The 15689-nt window shown below is 41.9% G+C and overlaps 1 non-coding gene across 1 annotated transcript; it reads left to right on the forward strand.

Moving 5' to 3' along the window:
• Nucleotides 1-2074: 2074 nt before the first annotated feature.
• On the forward strand, nt 2075-2179 carry LOC122939745. The gene has a single exon (XR_006390166.1). It is a non-coding gene; the product is annotated as a U6 spliceosomal RNA (small nuclear RNA).
• The last annotated feature ends 13510 nt before the right edge of the window (nt 2180-15689 follow it).

Consider the following 15689-nt stretch of genomic DNA (forward strand, 5'->3'; position numbering starts at 1 on the left):
TCTTTTACCAAAAAAAAGCTAATGTATATATCAATCCGCTCAGCTGCTGCTCTGTAACATGATGCTTGCAGATTGCACTACATTTCATGGCGACAGGCAGTGGCATGTCTAGTGTGTTTGGCACCTGGGGTGGGTCATTCTCTGGCACCCCCCCAATACTTTAAAAAATTGTGCCACCACACAAAAACATTGCCCTCATTGTACAACCTTCAAAATAGTTATGCCCAGATATGTGCCCCCTAATAAAAATCCACATTGTGCTCCCCTTAAAGTACTTATCCCTTCTTTGTGCTGCTTTCACAGTAGTAATGCCCTATCTGGGCCCCCTTCACAGTGGTAATACCCTCTTTGTGCCCCCTCACAGTAGTTATGCCCACTCTGTGCCCCCATAATAGTTATGCCCTCTCTGTGCCCTCTTCACATTAGTAATAATGCCCATTATGCCCCCTTTATAGTAGTAATACTCACTCTGTGCTCCATAATAGTTATAACCCTTCACAGTAGTAATGCCCATTGTGCCCCCTTCATAGTAATAATGCCTACTGTGCCCCTTCATAGTATTAATGCCCACTGTGCACCCTTCAAAGTAGAAAGTCCTCTGTGACCCCTTTATAGTAATAATGCCCTCTGTGTCCCGTTATAGTAGTAATGCCCTCTGTGCCGCCGTTATAGTAGTAATGCTATCTTGGCACTTTTATAGTAGTAATACTCTCTGTGCCCCCTTTATAGTAGCAATGCCCTCTGTGCACCCTTTATAGTAGCAATGCCCTCTGTGCCTCTTTATAGTAGTAATGCCCTCTGTGCCCCCTTTTATACTAGAAAATCTCTCTGTGCCCCCTTTATAGTACTAATGGCCTCTTTGCCTCTCTAATGGTAATGGTGCCCACTGTGCCCCCATTGTAGTAATAATGCCCTCTCCTCTGTGCCCCTTTGTAGTAGTAATGCCCTCTGTGCCCCCTTTTAGTAATGCTCTCTGTGCCCCCTTTGTAGTAGTAATGTCCTCTCTGTGTAAAAAAAAACACAGTAACTACTCACCTTGTCCTGTTCCTGAAGCTCACAGTCTTCTCTCTCTCCTGCAGACACAGATCACAGATGCAGCACTGTGTGGGAGGAGCACAGGCAGATTCCCGGTCTTCAGGCTCCTCCCACATAGGACAACAGCGCGATCTGTGCCTGCAGGCTCAATGGTGGAGCAGGAAGCAGAAGGAGAAGTCTCCCTGTTCCACATTTCTGTGTGTGGCTGGCCTGAAGGAGGGGAGGAGGGGAGGAGTGCAGGAGCTGAACTGTGAGTGACAGGACTGCAGCTCGCAGCGCTCCATCAATGAGAGCACTTCCATCTGTATTGGTGGAATCACTCATTGCTTCTGGCATCCCTCGGACAGAGAGCACCCGGTGTGCACCCCCCCCCCCCCCCGCCCCCCCAGCAGCACACCACTGGTGACAGGTTCTCTTTAAGCTAAGCTACAATACTGAACATCTACTGTGGACAGGAGTAGAGCTGTTTCTATCAAAAAGCTGTAATATTTTTCTAACCCTGTTCAATATGGATATATAATGTGCTAGATCAAGAGAAACATTAATAATTACTAAATATGGACTGAATAGATGCAATCTAAAGTTATCTTTGGATTACACAAAATGGAAAATATACAGTGCATTTTGAAAGTTTTCAGATCCTTTCACTTTTTCTCATTATATTATGTTGCAACCTCATGATAAAATAAAAAAAGTTCAAATTTTTACCCATCATTCTGCTTTGAAGACTTAATAGTGACGAGGTGAAAACAGAATGTTCTAATCTTATTGAAAATGAATTACTAAAATCTTGCATTGACATAAGTATTCAGACCCTTTATTCAGTACTTACTTGAAACACCTTTGGCAGTGAATCCAGTCTTCTTGGATATGATGCCATAAGGTTTGTGCACCTGGATTTGGGGATATTTTGCCATTTTTCCAAGTAGATCTTTTCAAGTGTAAATTTGTTCAGAACTATTTGTATGAATCAATTCACTCATTCTTAATTAATTTCTAACTAATAGAGACATTATTTTCTGTTCTACATTTCTTTGTAGCTCTCCCCTTATTAGAATATATGCTAACTTGGAATGTTCAGTAAAGATTAGCATGGCGCCTGCAGAAGGATGACATGAAAATTCTTGAAATGATCCATATTCTTTCTTCAGTTTTACTAGTGGATGCAAGATTCAAATAAACACAAGGGTTTGAGTCCAGATCCAATGACCTAACAATTAATTATCTATTTAGCAAGAAACCTTCATACCAAAAATAATTCTCAAGATATATTTTCAATGGAATCATTAGAAAAAGTTGCACACTTTTTCACATTTAAAATCTGTTTATTAATTTTATAACATGTAAAGATGATACAAACATGGTATACAAGACCAATTTTGGACAATGATCATTAAATGTTCCAATACAATGAATGGAAGGCAGTACAGGTAAGCAAAACCAATAAAAAGGACAATAGCATTGTATTAGAGGTACAACCCACAATAACATATAGTAATTAATATGTGGCAAGAGGGATCTATCTCAATGGTTAGTTGGAAAAGGAACAGATGGACTCAAACAAGGGGTAGCAAGTAGAGATTAGTGATGAGCGGCAGGGGTCATATTCGAATTTGCGATATTTCGTGAATATTTTGTAGAATATTCATTGAATATTCGCAAATTCGAATATTCGCTATATTATACCATTTTTTTACTCAAAAAATCAGCAAGGTAATGATTGTGTAATATGCAAATTTTCAAAATTCGAATTTTCGTAATTTTTATTGCGAATTTTTCAACTTACAACTATTAGACAAAGAAGATTATATCACTATATTGCTCTATACTCGATTTTTTTCGAATATTCGCTATATTGCTATAACTTTGTTTTTTTAAATATTCATACAATTTAGCTAGTATAGTGCTATAATCTTTTTTTATAGTTGTAATTTTTTTCCAATCTGAACTTCAGATGAGAAAAAAATTACAACTATTAGACAAAGAAGATTATAGCACTTTATTAGCTAAATTGCTCTATATTCTTTTTTTTTTTTTTCGAATATTCGCTATATTGCTATATATTCTTGTTTTAGAATATTACGAATATTCGAAAAAACGAAGTTATAGCAATATAGCGAATATAAAAAAAAAACGAATATAGAGCAATTTAGCTAATATAGTGCTATAATCTTCTTTGTCTAATAGTTGCAATTTTTTCTCATCTGAGGTTCAGATTGGAAAAATAATACAACTATAAAAAAAAGATTATAGCACTATATTAGCTAAATAGCTCTATATTAGTTTTTTTTGAATATTCGCTATATTGCTATAACTTAGTTTTTTTGAATATTCTTAATATTCTAAAACAAGAATATATAGTAATATAGCGAATATTCGAAAAAAAAAGAATATAGAGCAAATTTCGCAAACACTACTACTCCTAAAGTCAAGTATATTGCAGCCCTCTTATTGGCCCACAAGCTAGAAGCAGGGAGGGATCATGTGTACTGATTAGGGATGAGCGAACTCGAACTGTATAGTTCGGGTTCGTACCGAATTTTGGGGTGTCCGTGACACGGACCCGAACCCGGACATTTTCGTAAAAGTCCGGGTTCGGGTTCGGTGTTTGTCGCTTTCTTCGCGCTTTTGTGACGCTTTCTTGGCGCTTTTTGAAAGGCTGCAAAGCAGCCAATCAACAAGCGTCATACTACTTGCCCCAAGAGGCCATCACAGCCATGCCTACTATTGGCATGGCTGTGATTGGCCAGAGCACCATGTGACCCAGCCTCTATTTAAGCTGGAGTCACATAGCGCCGCCCGTCACTCTGCTCTGATTAGCGTAGGGAGAGGTTGCGGCTGCGACAGTAGGGCGAGATTAGGCAGATTAACTCCTCCAAAGGACTTGATTAACTGATCGATCTGCAGCTGTGGATCATTGAGCTGCTGATCCTCAATTGCTCACTGTTTTTAGGCTGCCCAGACCGTTTGTCAGTCACATTTTTCTGGGGTGATCGGCGGCCATTTTGTGTCTTGTGGTGCGCCAGCACAAGCTGCGACCAAGTGCATTTAACCCTCAATGGTGTGGTTGTTTTTTGGCTAAAGCCTACATCAGGGTGAAGCTGTCACACCAAGTGCATTTAACCAGCAATAGTCTGTTTATTTTTTGGCCATATACTACATCAGGGGCAAGCTGCGCCTGTCACCAAGTGCATTTAACCCTCAATGGTGCGTTTGTTTTTTGGCTAAAGCCTACATCAGGGTGAAGCTGTCACACCAAGTGCATTTAACCAGCAATAGTCTGTTTATTTTTTGGCCATATACTACATCAGGGGCAAGCTGCGCCCGTCACCAAGTGCATTTAACCCTCAGTAGTGTGGTTGGTCAAGCTATCACACCAAGTGCATTTAACCAGCAATAGTCTGTTCATTTTTTGGCCATATACTAAATCAGGGGCAAGCTGCGCCCGTCACCAAGTGCATTTAACCAGCAATAGTCTGTTCATTTTTTGGCCATATACTACATCAGGGGCAAGCTGCGCCCGTCACCAAGTGCATTTAACCCTCAGTAGTGTGGTTGGTCAAGCTGTGACACCAAGTGCATTTAACCAGCAATAGTCTGTTCATTTTTTGGCCATATACTACATCAGGGGCAAGCTGCGCCCATCACCAAGTGCATTTAACCAGCAATAGTGTGGTTATTTTTTGGCCATATCCCAGTCTAATTCTGTCACTAAATCCATACCGGTCACCCAGCGCCTAAATACTAGGCCTCAAATTTATATCCCGCTAAATCTCTCGTTACCGCTGTCCTGTTGTGGCTGGGAAAGTTATTTAGTGTCCGTCAAAGCACATTTTTTGTTCTGGGTTGAAATACAATTCCCAATTTAGCAATTTAAAAATTTTGTGGTTTCTGCTGTATCAGAGCTATTTGAAATCTATCCCTAAAAGGGTATATAATATTCAAGGTGCACATTGGGTCATTCAGAATAACTTCACACACCCGCTACTGTGCATTTCCAAGTCTAATTCTGTCACTAAACCCATACCTGTCACCCAGCGCCTAAATACTAGGCCTCAAATTCATATCCAGCTAAATCTGTCGTTAGTGCTGTAGCTGGGCGAGTTATTTAGTGTCCGTTCAAGCACATCTCTTGTTCTGGGTTGAAATACAATTCCCAATTTAGCAATTTCATAATTTAGTGGTTTCTGCTATATCAGAGCTATTTGAAATCTATCCCTAAAAGGGTATATAATATTCAAGGTGCACATTGGGTCATTCAGAATAACTTCACACACACCCGCTACTGTGTATTTCCAAGTCTAATTCTGTCACTAAACCCATACCTGTCACCCAGCGCCTAAATACTAGGCCTCAAATTTATATCCAGCTAAATCTGTCCTTAGTACTGTAGCTGGGCGAGTTATTTAGTGTCCGTTCAAGCACATTTCTTGTTCTGGGTTGAAATACAATTCCCAATTTAGCAATTTCATAATTTAGTGGTTTCTGCTATATCAGAGCTATTTGAAATCTATCCCTAAAAGGGTAGATCATATTGAAGGTGCACATAGGGACATTCAGAATAACTTCACACACCCGCTACTGTGCATTTCCAAGTCTAATTCTGTCACTAAACCCATACCTGTCACCCAGCGCCTAAATACTAGGCCTCAAATTTATATCCAGCTAAATCTGTCCTTAGTGCTGTAGCTGGGCGAGTTATTTAGTGTCCGTTCAAGCACATTTCTTGTTCTGGGTTGAAATACAATTCCCAATTTAGCAATTTCATAATTTAGTGGTTTCTGCTATATCAGAGCTATTTGAAATCTATCCCTAAAAGGGTATATAATATTCAAGGTGCACATTGGGTCATTCAGAATAACTTCACACACACCCGCTACTGTGTATTTCCAAGTCTAATTCTGTCACTAAACCCATACCTGTCACCCAGCGCCTAAATACTAGGCCTCAAATTCATATCCAGCTAAATCTGTCGTTAGTGCTGTAGCTGGGCGAGTTATTTAGTGTCCGTTCAAGCACATTTCTTGTTCTGGGTTGAAATACAATTCCCAATTTAGCAATTTCATAATTTAGTGGTTTCTGCTATATCAGAGCTATTTGAAATCTATCCCTAAAAGGGTAGATCATATTGAAGGTGCACATAGGGACATTCAGAATAACTTCACACACCCGCTACTGTGCATTTCCAAGTCTAATTCTGTCACTAAACCCATACCTGTCACCCAGCGCCTAAATACTAGGCCTCAAATTTATATCCAGCTAAATCTGTCCTTAGTGCTGTAGCTGGGCGAGTTATTTAGTGTCCGTTCAAGCACATTTCTTGTTCTGGGTTGAAATACAATTCCCAATTTAGCAATTTCATAATTTAGTGGTTTCTGCTATATTAGAGCTATTTGAAATCTATCCCTAAAAGGGTATATAATATTCAAGGTGCACATTGGGTCATTCAGAATAACTTCACACACACCCGCTACTGTGTATTTCTAAGTCTAATTCTGTCACTAAACCCATACCTGTCACCCAGCGCCTAAATACTAGGCCTCAAATTTATATCCTGCTAAATCTCTCGTTAACGCTGTCCTGTTGTGGCTGGGAAAGTTATTTAGTGTCCGTCAAAGCACATTTTTTGTTCTGGGTTGAAATACAATTCCCAATTTAGCAATTTCATAATTTAGTGGTTTCTGCTATATCAGAGCTATTTGAAATCTATCCCTAAAAGGGTAGATCATATTGAAGGTGCACATAGGGACATTCAGAATAACTTCACACACCCGCTACTGTGCATTTCCAAGTCTAATTCTGTCACTAAACCCATACCTGTCACCCAGCGCCTAAATACTAGGCCTCAAATTTATATCCAGCTAAATCTGTCCTTAGTGCTGTAGCTGGGCGAGTTATTTAGTGTCCGTTCAAGCACATTTCTTGTTCTGGGTTGAAATACAATTCCCAATTTAGCAATTTCATAATTTAGTGGTTTCTGCTATATCAGAGCTATTTGAAATCTATCCCTAAAAGGGTATATAATATTCAAGGTGCACATTGGGTCATTCAGAATAACTTCACACACACCCGCTACTGTGTATTTCTAAGTCTAATTCTGTCACTAAACCCATACCTGTCACCCAGCGCCTAAATACTAGGCCTCAAATTTATATCCTGCTAAATCTCTCGTTAACGCTGTCCTGTTGTGGCTGGGAAAGTTATTTAGTGTCCGTCAAAGCACATTTTTTGTTCTGGGTTGAAATACAATTCCCAATTTAGCAATTTCATAATTTAGTGGTTTCTGCTATATCAGAGCTATTTGAAATCTATCCCTAAAAGGGTATATAATATTCAAGGTGCACATTGGGTCATTCAGAATAACTTCACACACACACGCTTCTGTGCATTTCCAAGTCTAATTCTGTCACTAAATCCATACCGGTCACCCAGCGCCTAAATACTAGGCCTCAAATTTATATCCTGCTAAATCTCTCGTTAACGCTGTCCTGTTGTGGCTGGGAAAGTTATTTAGTGTCCGTCAAAGCACATTTTTTGTTCTGGGTTGAAATACAATTCCCAATTTAGCAATTTCATAATTTAGTGGTTTCTGCTATATCAGAGCTATTTGAAATCTATCCCTAAAAGGGTATATAATATTCAAGGTGCACATTGGGTCATTCAGAATAACTTCACACACACACGCTTACTGTGCATTTCCAAGTCTAATTCTGTCACTAAATCCATACCGGTCACCCAGCGCCTAAATACTAGGCCTCAAATTTATATCCTGCTAAATCTCTCGTTAACGCTGTCCTGTTGTGGCTGGGAAAGTTATTTAGTGTCCGTCAAAGCACATTTTTTGTTCTGGGTTGAAATACAATTCCCAATTTAGCAATTTCATAATTTAGTGGTTTCTGCTATATCAGAGCTATTTGAAATCTATCCCTAAAAGGGTATATAATATTCAAGGTGCACATTGGGTCATTCAGAATAACTTCACACACACACGCTTCTGTGCATTTCCAAGTCTAATTCTGTCACTAAATCCATACCGGTCACCCAGCGCCTAAATACTAGGCCTCAAATTTATATCCTGCTAAATCTCTCGTTAACGCTGTCCTGTTGTGGCTGGGAAAGTTATTTAGTGTCCGTCAAAGCACATTTCTTGTTCTGGGTTGAAATACAATTCCCAATTTAGCAATTTCATAATTTAGTGGTTTCTGCTATATCAGAGCTATTTGAAATCTATCCCTAAAAGGGTAGATCATATTGAAGGTGCACATAGGGACATTCAGAATAACTTCACACACCCGCTACTGTGCATTTCCAAGTCTAATTCTGTCACTAAACCCATACCTGTCACCCAGCGCCTAAATACTAGGCCTCAAATTTATATCCAGCTAAATCTGTCCTTAGTGCTGTAGCTGGGCGAGTTATTTAGTGTCCGTTCAAGCACATTTCTTGTTCTGGGTTGAAATACAATTCCCAATTTAGCAATTTCATAATTTAGTGGTTTCTGCTATATCAGAGCTATTTGAAATCTATCCCTAAAAGGGTATATAATATTCAAGGTGCACATTGGGTCATTCAGAATAACTTCACACACACCCGCTACTGTGTATTTCCAAGTCTAATTCTGTCACTAAACCCATACCTGTCACCCAGCGCCTAAATACTAGGCCTCAAATTTATATCCAGCTAAATCTGTCGTTAGTGCTGTAGCTGGGCGAGTTATTTAGTGTCCGTTCAAGCACATTTCTTGTTCTGGGTTGAAATACAATTCCCAATTTAGCAATTTCATAATTTAGTGGTTTCTGCTATATCAGAGCTATTTGAAATCTATCCCTAAAAGGGTAGATCATATTGAAGGTGCACATAGGGACATTCAGAATAACTTCACACACCCGCTACTGTGCATTTCCAAGTCTAATTCTGTCACTAAACCCATACCTGTCACCCAGCGCCTAAATACTAGGCCTCAAATTTATATCCAGCTAAATCTGTCCTTAGTGCTGTAGCTGGGCGAGTTATTTAGTGTCCGTTCAAGCACATTTCTTGTTCTGGGTTGAAATACAATTCCCAATTTAGCAATTTCATAATTTAGTGGTTTCTGCTATATCAGAGCTATTTGAAATCTATCCCTAAAAGGGTATATAATATTCAAGGTGCACATTGGGTCATTCAGAATAACTTCACACACACCCGCTACTGTGTATTTCTAAGTCTAATTCTGTCACTAAACCCATACCTGTCACCCAGCGCCTAAATACTAGGCCTCAAATTTATATCCTGCTAAATCTCTCGTTACGCTGTCTGTAGCTGGGCGAAGTTATTTAGTGTCCGTCAAGCACATTTCTTGTTCTGGGTTGAAATACAATTCCCAATTTAGCAATTTCATAATTTAGTGGTTTCTGCTATATCAGAGCTATTTGAAATCTATCCCTAAAAGGGTAGATCATATTGAAGGTGCACATAGGGACATTCAGAATAACTTCACACACCCGCTACTGTGCATTTCCAAGTCTAATTCTGTCACTAAACCCATACCTGTCACCCAGCGCCTAAATACTAGGCCTCAAATTTATATCCAGCTAAATCTGTCCTTAGTGCTGTAGCTGGGCGAGTTATTTAGTGTCCGTTCAAGCACATTTCTTGTTCTGGGTTGAAATACAATTCCCAATTTAGCAATTTCATAATTTAGTGGTTTCTGCTATATCAGAGCTATTTGAAATCTATCCCTAAAAGGGTATATAATATTCAAGGTGCACATTGGGTCATTCAGAATAACTTCACACACACCCGCTACTGTGTATTTCTAAGTCTAATTCTGTCACTAAACCCATACCTGTCACCCAGCGCCTAAATACTAGGCCTCAAATTTATATCCTGCTAAATCTCTCGTTAACGCTGTCCTGTTGTGGCTGGGAAAGTTATTTAGTGTCCGTCAAAGCACATTTTTTGTTCTGGGTTGAAATACAATTCCCAATTTAGCAATTTCATAATTTAGTGGTTTCTGCTATATCAGAGCTATTTGAAATCTATCCCTAAAAGGGTATATAATATTCAAGGTGCACATTGGGTCATTCAGAATAACTTCACACACACCCGCTACTGTGTATTTCCAAGTCTAATTCTGTCACTAAACCCATACCTGTCACCCAGCGCCTAAATACTAGGCCTCAAATTTATATCCTGCTAAATCTCTCGTTAACGCTGTCCTGTTGTGGCTGGGAAAGTTATTTAGTGTCCGTCAAAGCACATTTTTTGTTCTGGGTTGAAATACAATTCCCAATTTAGCAATTTCATAATTTAGTGGTTTCTGCTATATCAGAGCTATTTGAAATCTATCCCTAAAAGGGTATATAATATTCAAGGTGCACATTGGGTCATTCAGAATAACTTCACACACACCCGCTACTGTGTATTTCCAAGTCTAATTCTGTCACTAAACCCATACCTGTCACCCAGCGCCTAAATACTAGGCCTCAAATTTATATCCTGCTAAATCTCTCGTTAACGCTGTCCTGTTGTGGCTGGGAAAGTTATTTAGTGTCCGTCAAAGCACATTTTTTGTTCTGGGTTGAAATACAATTCCCAATTTAGCAATTTCATAATTTAGTGGTTTCTGCTATATCAGAGCTATTTGAAATCTATCCCTAAAAGGGTATATAATATTCAAGGTGCACATTGGGTCATTCAGAATAACTTCACACACACCCGCTACTGTGCATTTCCAAGTCTAATTCTGTCACTAAATCCATACCGGTCACCCAGCGCCTAAATACTAGGCCTCAAATTTATATCCTGCTAAATCTCTCGTTAACGCTGTCCTGTTGTGGCTGGGAAAGTTATTTAGTGTCCGTCAAAGCACATTTTTTGTTCTGGGTTGAAATACAATTCCCAATTTAGCAATTTCATAATTTAGTGGTTTCTGCTATATCAGAGCTATTTGAAATCTATCCCTAAAAGGGTATATAATATTCAAGGTGCACATTGGGTCATTCAGAATAACTTCACACACACCCGCTACTGTGTATTTCCAAGTCTAATTCTGTCACTAAACCCATACCTGTCACCCAGCGCCTAAATACTAGGCCTCAAATTTATATCCTGCTAAATCTCTCGTTAACGCTGTCCTGTTGTGGCTGGGAAAGTTATTTAGTGTCCGTCAAAGCACATTTTTTGTTCTGGGTTGAAATACAATTCCCAATTTAGCAATTTCATAATTTAGTGGTTTCTGCTATATCAGAGCTATTTGAAATCTATCCCTAAAAGGGTATATAATATTCAAGGTGCACATTGGGTCATTCAGAATAACTTCACACACACCCGCTACTGTGTATTTCCAAGTCTAATTCTGTCACTAAACCCATACCTGTCACCCAGCGCCTAAATACTAGGCCTCAAATTTATATCCTGCTAAATCTCTCGTTAACGCTGTCCTGTTGTGGCTGGGAAAGTTATTTAGTGTCCGTCAAAGCACATTTTTTGTTCTGGGTTGAAATACAATTCCCAATTTAGCAATTTCATAATTTAGTGGTTTCTGCTATATCAGAGCTATTTGAAATCTATCCCTAAAAGGGTATATAATATTCAAGGTGCACATTGGGTCATTCAGAATAACTTCACACACACCCGCTACTGTGTATTTCCAAGTCTAATTCTGTCACTAAACCCATACCTGTCACCCAGCGCCTAAATACTAGGCCTCAAATTTATATCCTGCTAAATCTCTCGTTAACGCTGTCCTGTTGTGGCTGGGAAAGTTATTTAGTGTCCGTCAAAGCACATTTTTTGTTCTGGGTTGAAATACAATTCCCAATTTAGCAATTTCATAATTTAGTGGTTTCTGCTATATCAGAGCTATTTGAAATCTATCCCTAAAAGGGTATATAATATTCAAGGTGCACATTGGGTCATTCAGAATAACTTCACACACACCCGCTACTGTGTATTTCCAAGTCTAATTCTGTCACTAAATCCATACCGGTCACCCAGCGCCTAAATACTAGGCCTCAAATTTATATCCTGCTAAATCTCTCGTTAACGCTGTCCTGTTGTGGCTGGGAAAGTTATTTAGTGTCCGTCAAAGCACATTTTTTGTTCTGGGTTGAAATACAATTCCCAATTTAGCAATTTCATAATTTAGTGGTTTCTGCTATATCAGAGCTATTTGAAATCTATCCCTAAAAGGGTATATAATATTCAAGGTGCACATTGGGTCATTCAGAATAACTTCACACACACACGCTACTGTGCATTTCCAAGTCTAATTCTGTCACTAAATCCCATACCTGTCACCCAGCGCCTAAATACTAGGCCTCAAATTTATATCCTGCTAAATCTCTCGTTAACGCTGTCCTGTTGTGGCTGGGAAAGTTATTTAGTGTCCGTCAAAGCACATTTTTTGTTCTGGGTTGAAATACAATTCCCAATTTAGCAATTTCATAATTTAGTGGTTTCTGCTATATCAGAGCTATTTGAAATCTATCCCTAAAAGGGTATATAATATTCAAGGTGCACATTGGGTCATTCAGAATAACTTCACACACACACGCTTCTGTGCATTTCCAAGTCTAATTCTGTCACTAAATCCATACCGGTCACCCAGCGCCTAAATACTAGGCCTCAAATTTATATCCTGCTAAATCTCTCGTTAACGCTGTCCTGTTGTGGCTGGGAAAGTTATTTAGTGTCCGTCAAAGCACATTTTTTGTTCTGGGTTGAAATACAATTCCCAATTTAGCAATTTCATAATTTAGTGGTTTCTGCTATATCAGAGCTATTTGAAATCTATCCCTAAAAGGGTATATAATATTCAAGGTGCACATTGGGTCATTCAGAATAACTTCACACACACACGCTTCTGTGCATTTCCAAGTCTAATTCTGTCACTAAATCCATACCGGTCACCCAGCGCCTAAATACTAGGCCTCAAATTTATATCCCGCTGAATTTGAATACAATACATTGGGCCAAATAATATATTTGTTGTTGTGGTGAACCATAACAATGAGAAAAACATCTAGTAAGGGACGCGGACGTGGACATGGTCGTGGTGGTGTTAGTGGACCCTCTGGTGCTGGGAGAGGACGTGGCCGTTCTGCCACATCCACACGTCCTAGTGTACCAACTACCTCAGGTCCCAGTAGCCGCCAGAATTTACAGCGATATATGGTGGGGCCCAATGCCGTTCTAAGGATGGTAAGGCCTGAGCAGGTACAGGCATTAGTCAATTGGGTGGCCGACAGTGGATCCAGCACGTTCACATTATCTCCCACCCAGTCTTCTGCAGAAAGCGCACAGATGGCGCCTGAAAACCAACCCCATCAGTCTGTCACATCACCCCCATGCATACCAGGGAAACTGTCTCAGCCTCAAGTTATGCAGCAGTCTCTTATGCTGTTTGAAGACTCCGCTGGCAGGGTTTCCCAAGGGCATCCACCTAGCCCTTCCCCAGCGGTGAAAGACATAGAATGCACTGACGCACAACCACTTATGTTTCCTGATGATGAGGACATGGGAATACCACCTCAGCATGTCTCTGATGATGACGAAACACAGGTGCCAACTGCTGCGTCTTTCTGCAGTGTGCAGACTGAACAGGAGGTCAGGGATCAAGACTGGGTGGAAGACGATGCAGGGGACGATGAGGTCCTAGACCCCACATGGAATGAAGGTCGTGCCACTGACTTTCACAGTTCGGAGGAAGAGGCAGTGGTGAGACCGAGCCAACAGCGTAGCAAAAGAGGGAGCAGTGGGCAAAAGCAGAACACCCGCCGCCAAGAGACTCCGCCTGCTACTGACCGCCGCCATCTGGGACCGAGCACCCCAAAGGCAGCTTCAAGGAGTTCCCTGGCATGGCACTTCTTCAAACAATGTGCTGACGACAAGACCCGAGTGGTTTGCACGCTGTGCCATCAGAGCCTGAAGCGAGGCATTAACGTTCTGAACCTGAGCACAACCTGCATGACCAGGCACCTGCATGCAAAGCATGAACTGCAGTGGAGTAAACACCTTAAAACCAAGGAAGTCACTCAGGCTCCCCCTGCTACCTCTTCTGCTGCTGCCGCCTCGGCCTATTCTGCTGCTGCCGCCTCGGCCTCTTCCTCCGCCTCTGGAGGAACGTTGGCACCTGCCGCCCAGCAAACAGGGGATGTACCACCAACACCACCACCACCACCTCCGTCACCAAGCGTCTCAACCATGTCACACGCCAGCGTTCAGCTCTCCATCTCACAAACATTTGATAGAAAGCGTAAATTCCCACCTAGCCACCCTCGATCCCTGGCCCTGAATGCCAGCATTTCTAAACTACTGGCCTATGAAATGCTGTCATTTAGGCTGGTGGACACAGACAGCTTCAAACAGCTCATGTCGCTTGCTGTCCCACAGTATGTTGTTCCCAGCCGGCACTACTTCTCCAAGAGAGCCGTGCCTTCCCTGCACAACCAAGTATCCGATAAAATCAAGTGTGCACTGCGCAACGCCATCTGTAGCAAGGTCCACCTAACCACAGATACGTGGACCAGTAAGCACGGCCAGGGACGCTATATCTCCCTAACTGCACACTGGGTAAATGTAGTGGCAGCTGGGCCCCAGGCGGAGAGCTGTTTGGCGCACGTCCTTCCGCCGCCAAGGATCGCAGGGCAACATTCTTTGCCTCCTGTTGCCACCTCCTCCTTCTCGGCTTCCTCCTCCTCTTCTTCCACCTGCTCATCCAGTCAGCCACACACCTTCACCACCAACTTCAGCACAGCCCGGGGTAAACGTCAGCAGGCCATTCTGAAACTCATATGTTTGGGGGACAGGCCCCACACCGCACAGGAGTTGTGGCGGGGTATTGAACAACAGACCGACGAGTGGTTGCTGCCGGTGAGCCTCAAGCCCGGCCTGGTGGTGTGTGATAATGGGCGAAATCTCGTTGCAGCTCTGGGACTAGCCAATTTGACGCACATCCCTTGCTTGGCGCATGTGCTGAATTTGGTGGTGCAGAAGTTCATTCACAACTACCCCGACATGTCAGAGCTGCTGCATAAAGTGCGGGCCGTCTGTTCGCGCTTCCGGCGTTCACATCCTGCTGCTGCTCGCCTGTCTGCGCTACAGCGTAACTTCGGCCTTCCCGCTCACCGCCTCATATGCGACGTGCCCACCAGGTGGAACTCCACCTTGCACATGCTGGACAGACTGTGCGAGCAGCAGCAGGCCATAGTGGAGTTTCAGCTGCAGCACGCACGGGTCAGTCGCACTACAGAACAGCACCACTTCACCACCAATGACTGGGCCTCCATGCGAGACCTGTGTGCCCTGTTGCGCTGTTTCGAGTACTCCACCAACATGGCCAGTGGCGATGACACCGTTATCAGCGTTACAATACCACTTCTATGTCTCCTTGAGAAAACACTTAGGGCGATGATGGAAGAGGAGGTGGCCCAGGAGGAGGAGGAGGAGGAGGAGGAAGAGGGGTCATTTTTAGCACTTTCAGGCCAGTCTCTTCGAAGTGACTCAGAGGGAGGTTTTTGGCAACAGCAGAGGCCAGGTACAAATGTGGCCAGCCAGGGCCCACTACTGGAGGACGAGGAGGACGAGGATGAGGAGGAGGTGGAGGAGGATGAGGATGAAGCATGGTCACAGCGGGGTGGCACCCAACGCAGCTCGGGTCCATCACTGGT

This window comes from Bufo gargarizans, chromosome 5 (assembly GCF_014858855.1).
Source record: "Bufo gargarizans isolate SCDJY-AF-19 chromosome 5, ASM1485885v1, whole genome shotgun sequence".
Classification (NCBI taxonomy): Eukaryota; Metazoa; Chordata; class Amphibia; order Anura; family Bufonidae; genus Bufo; species Bufo gargarizans.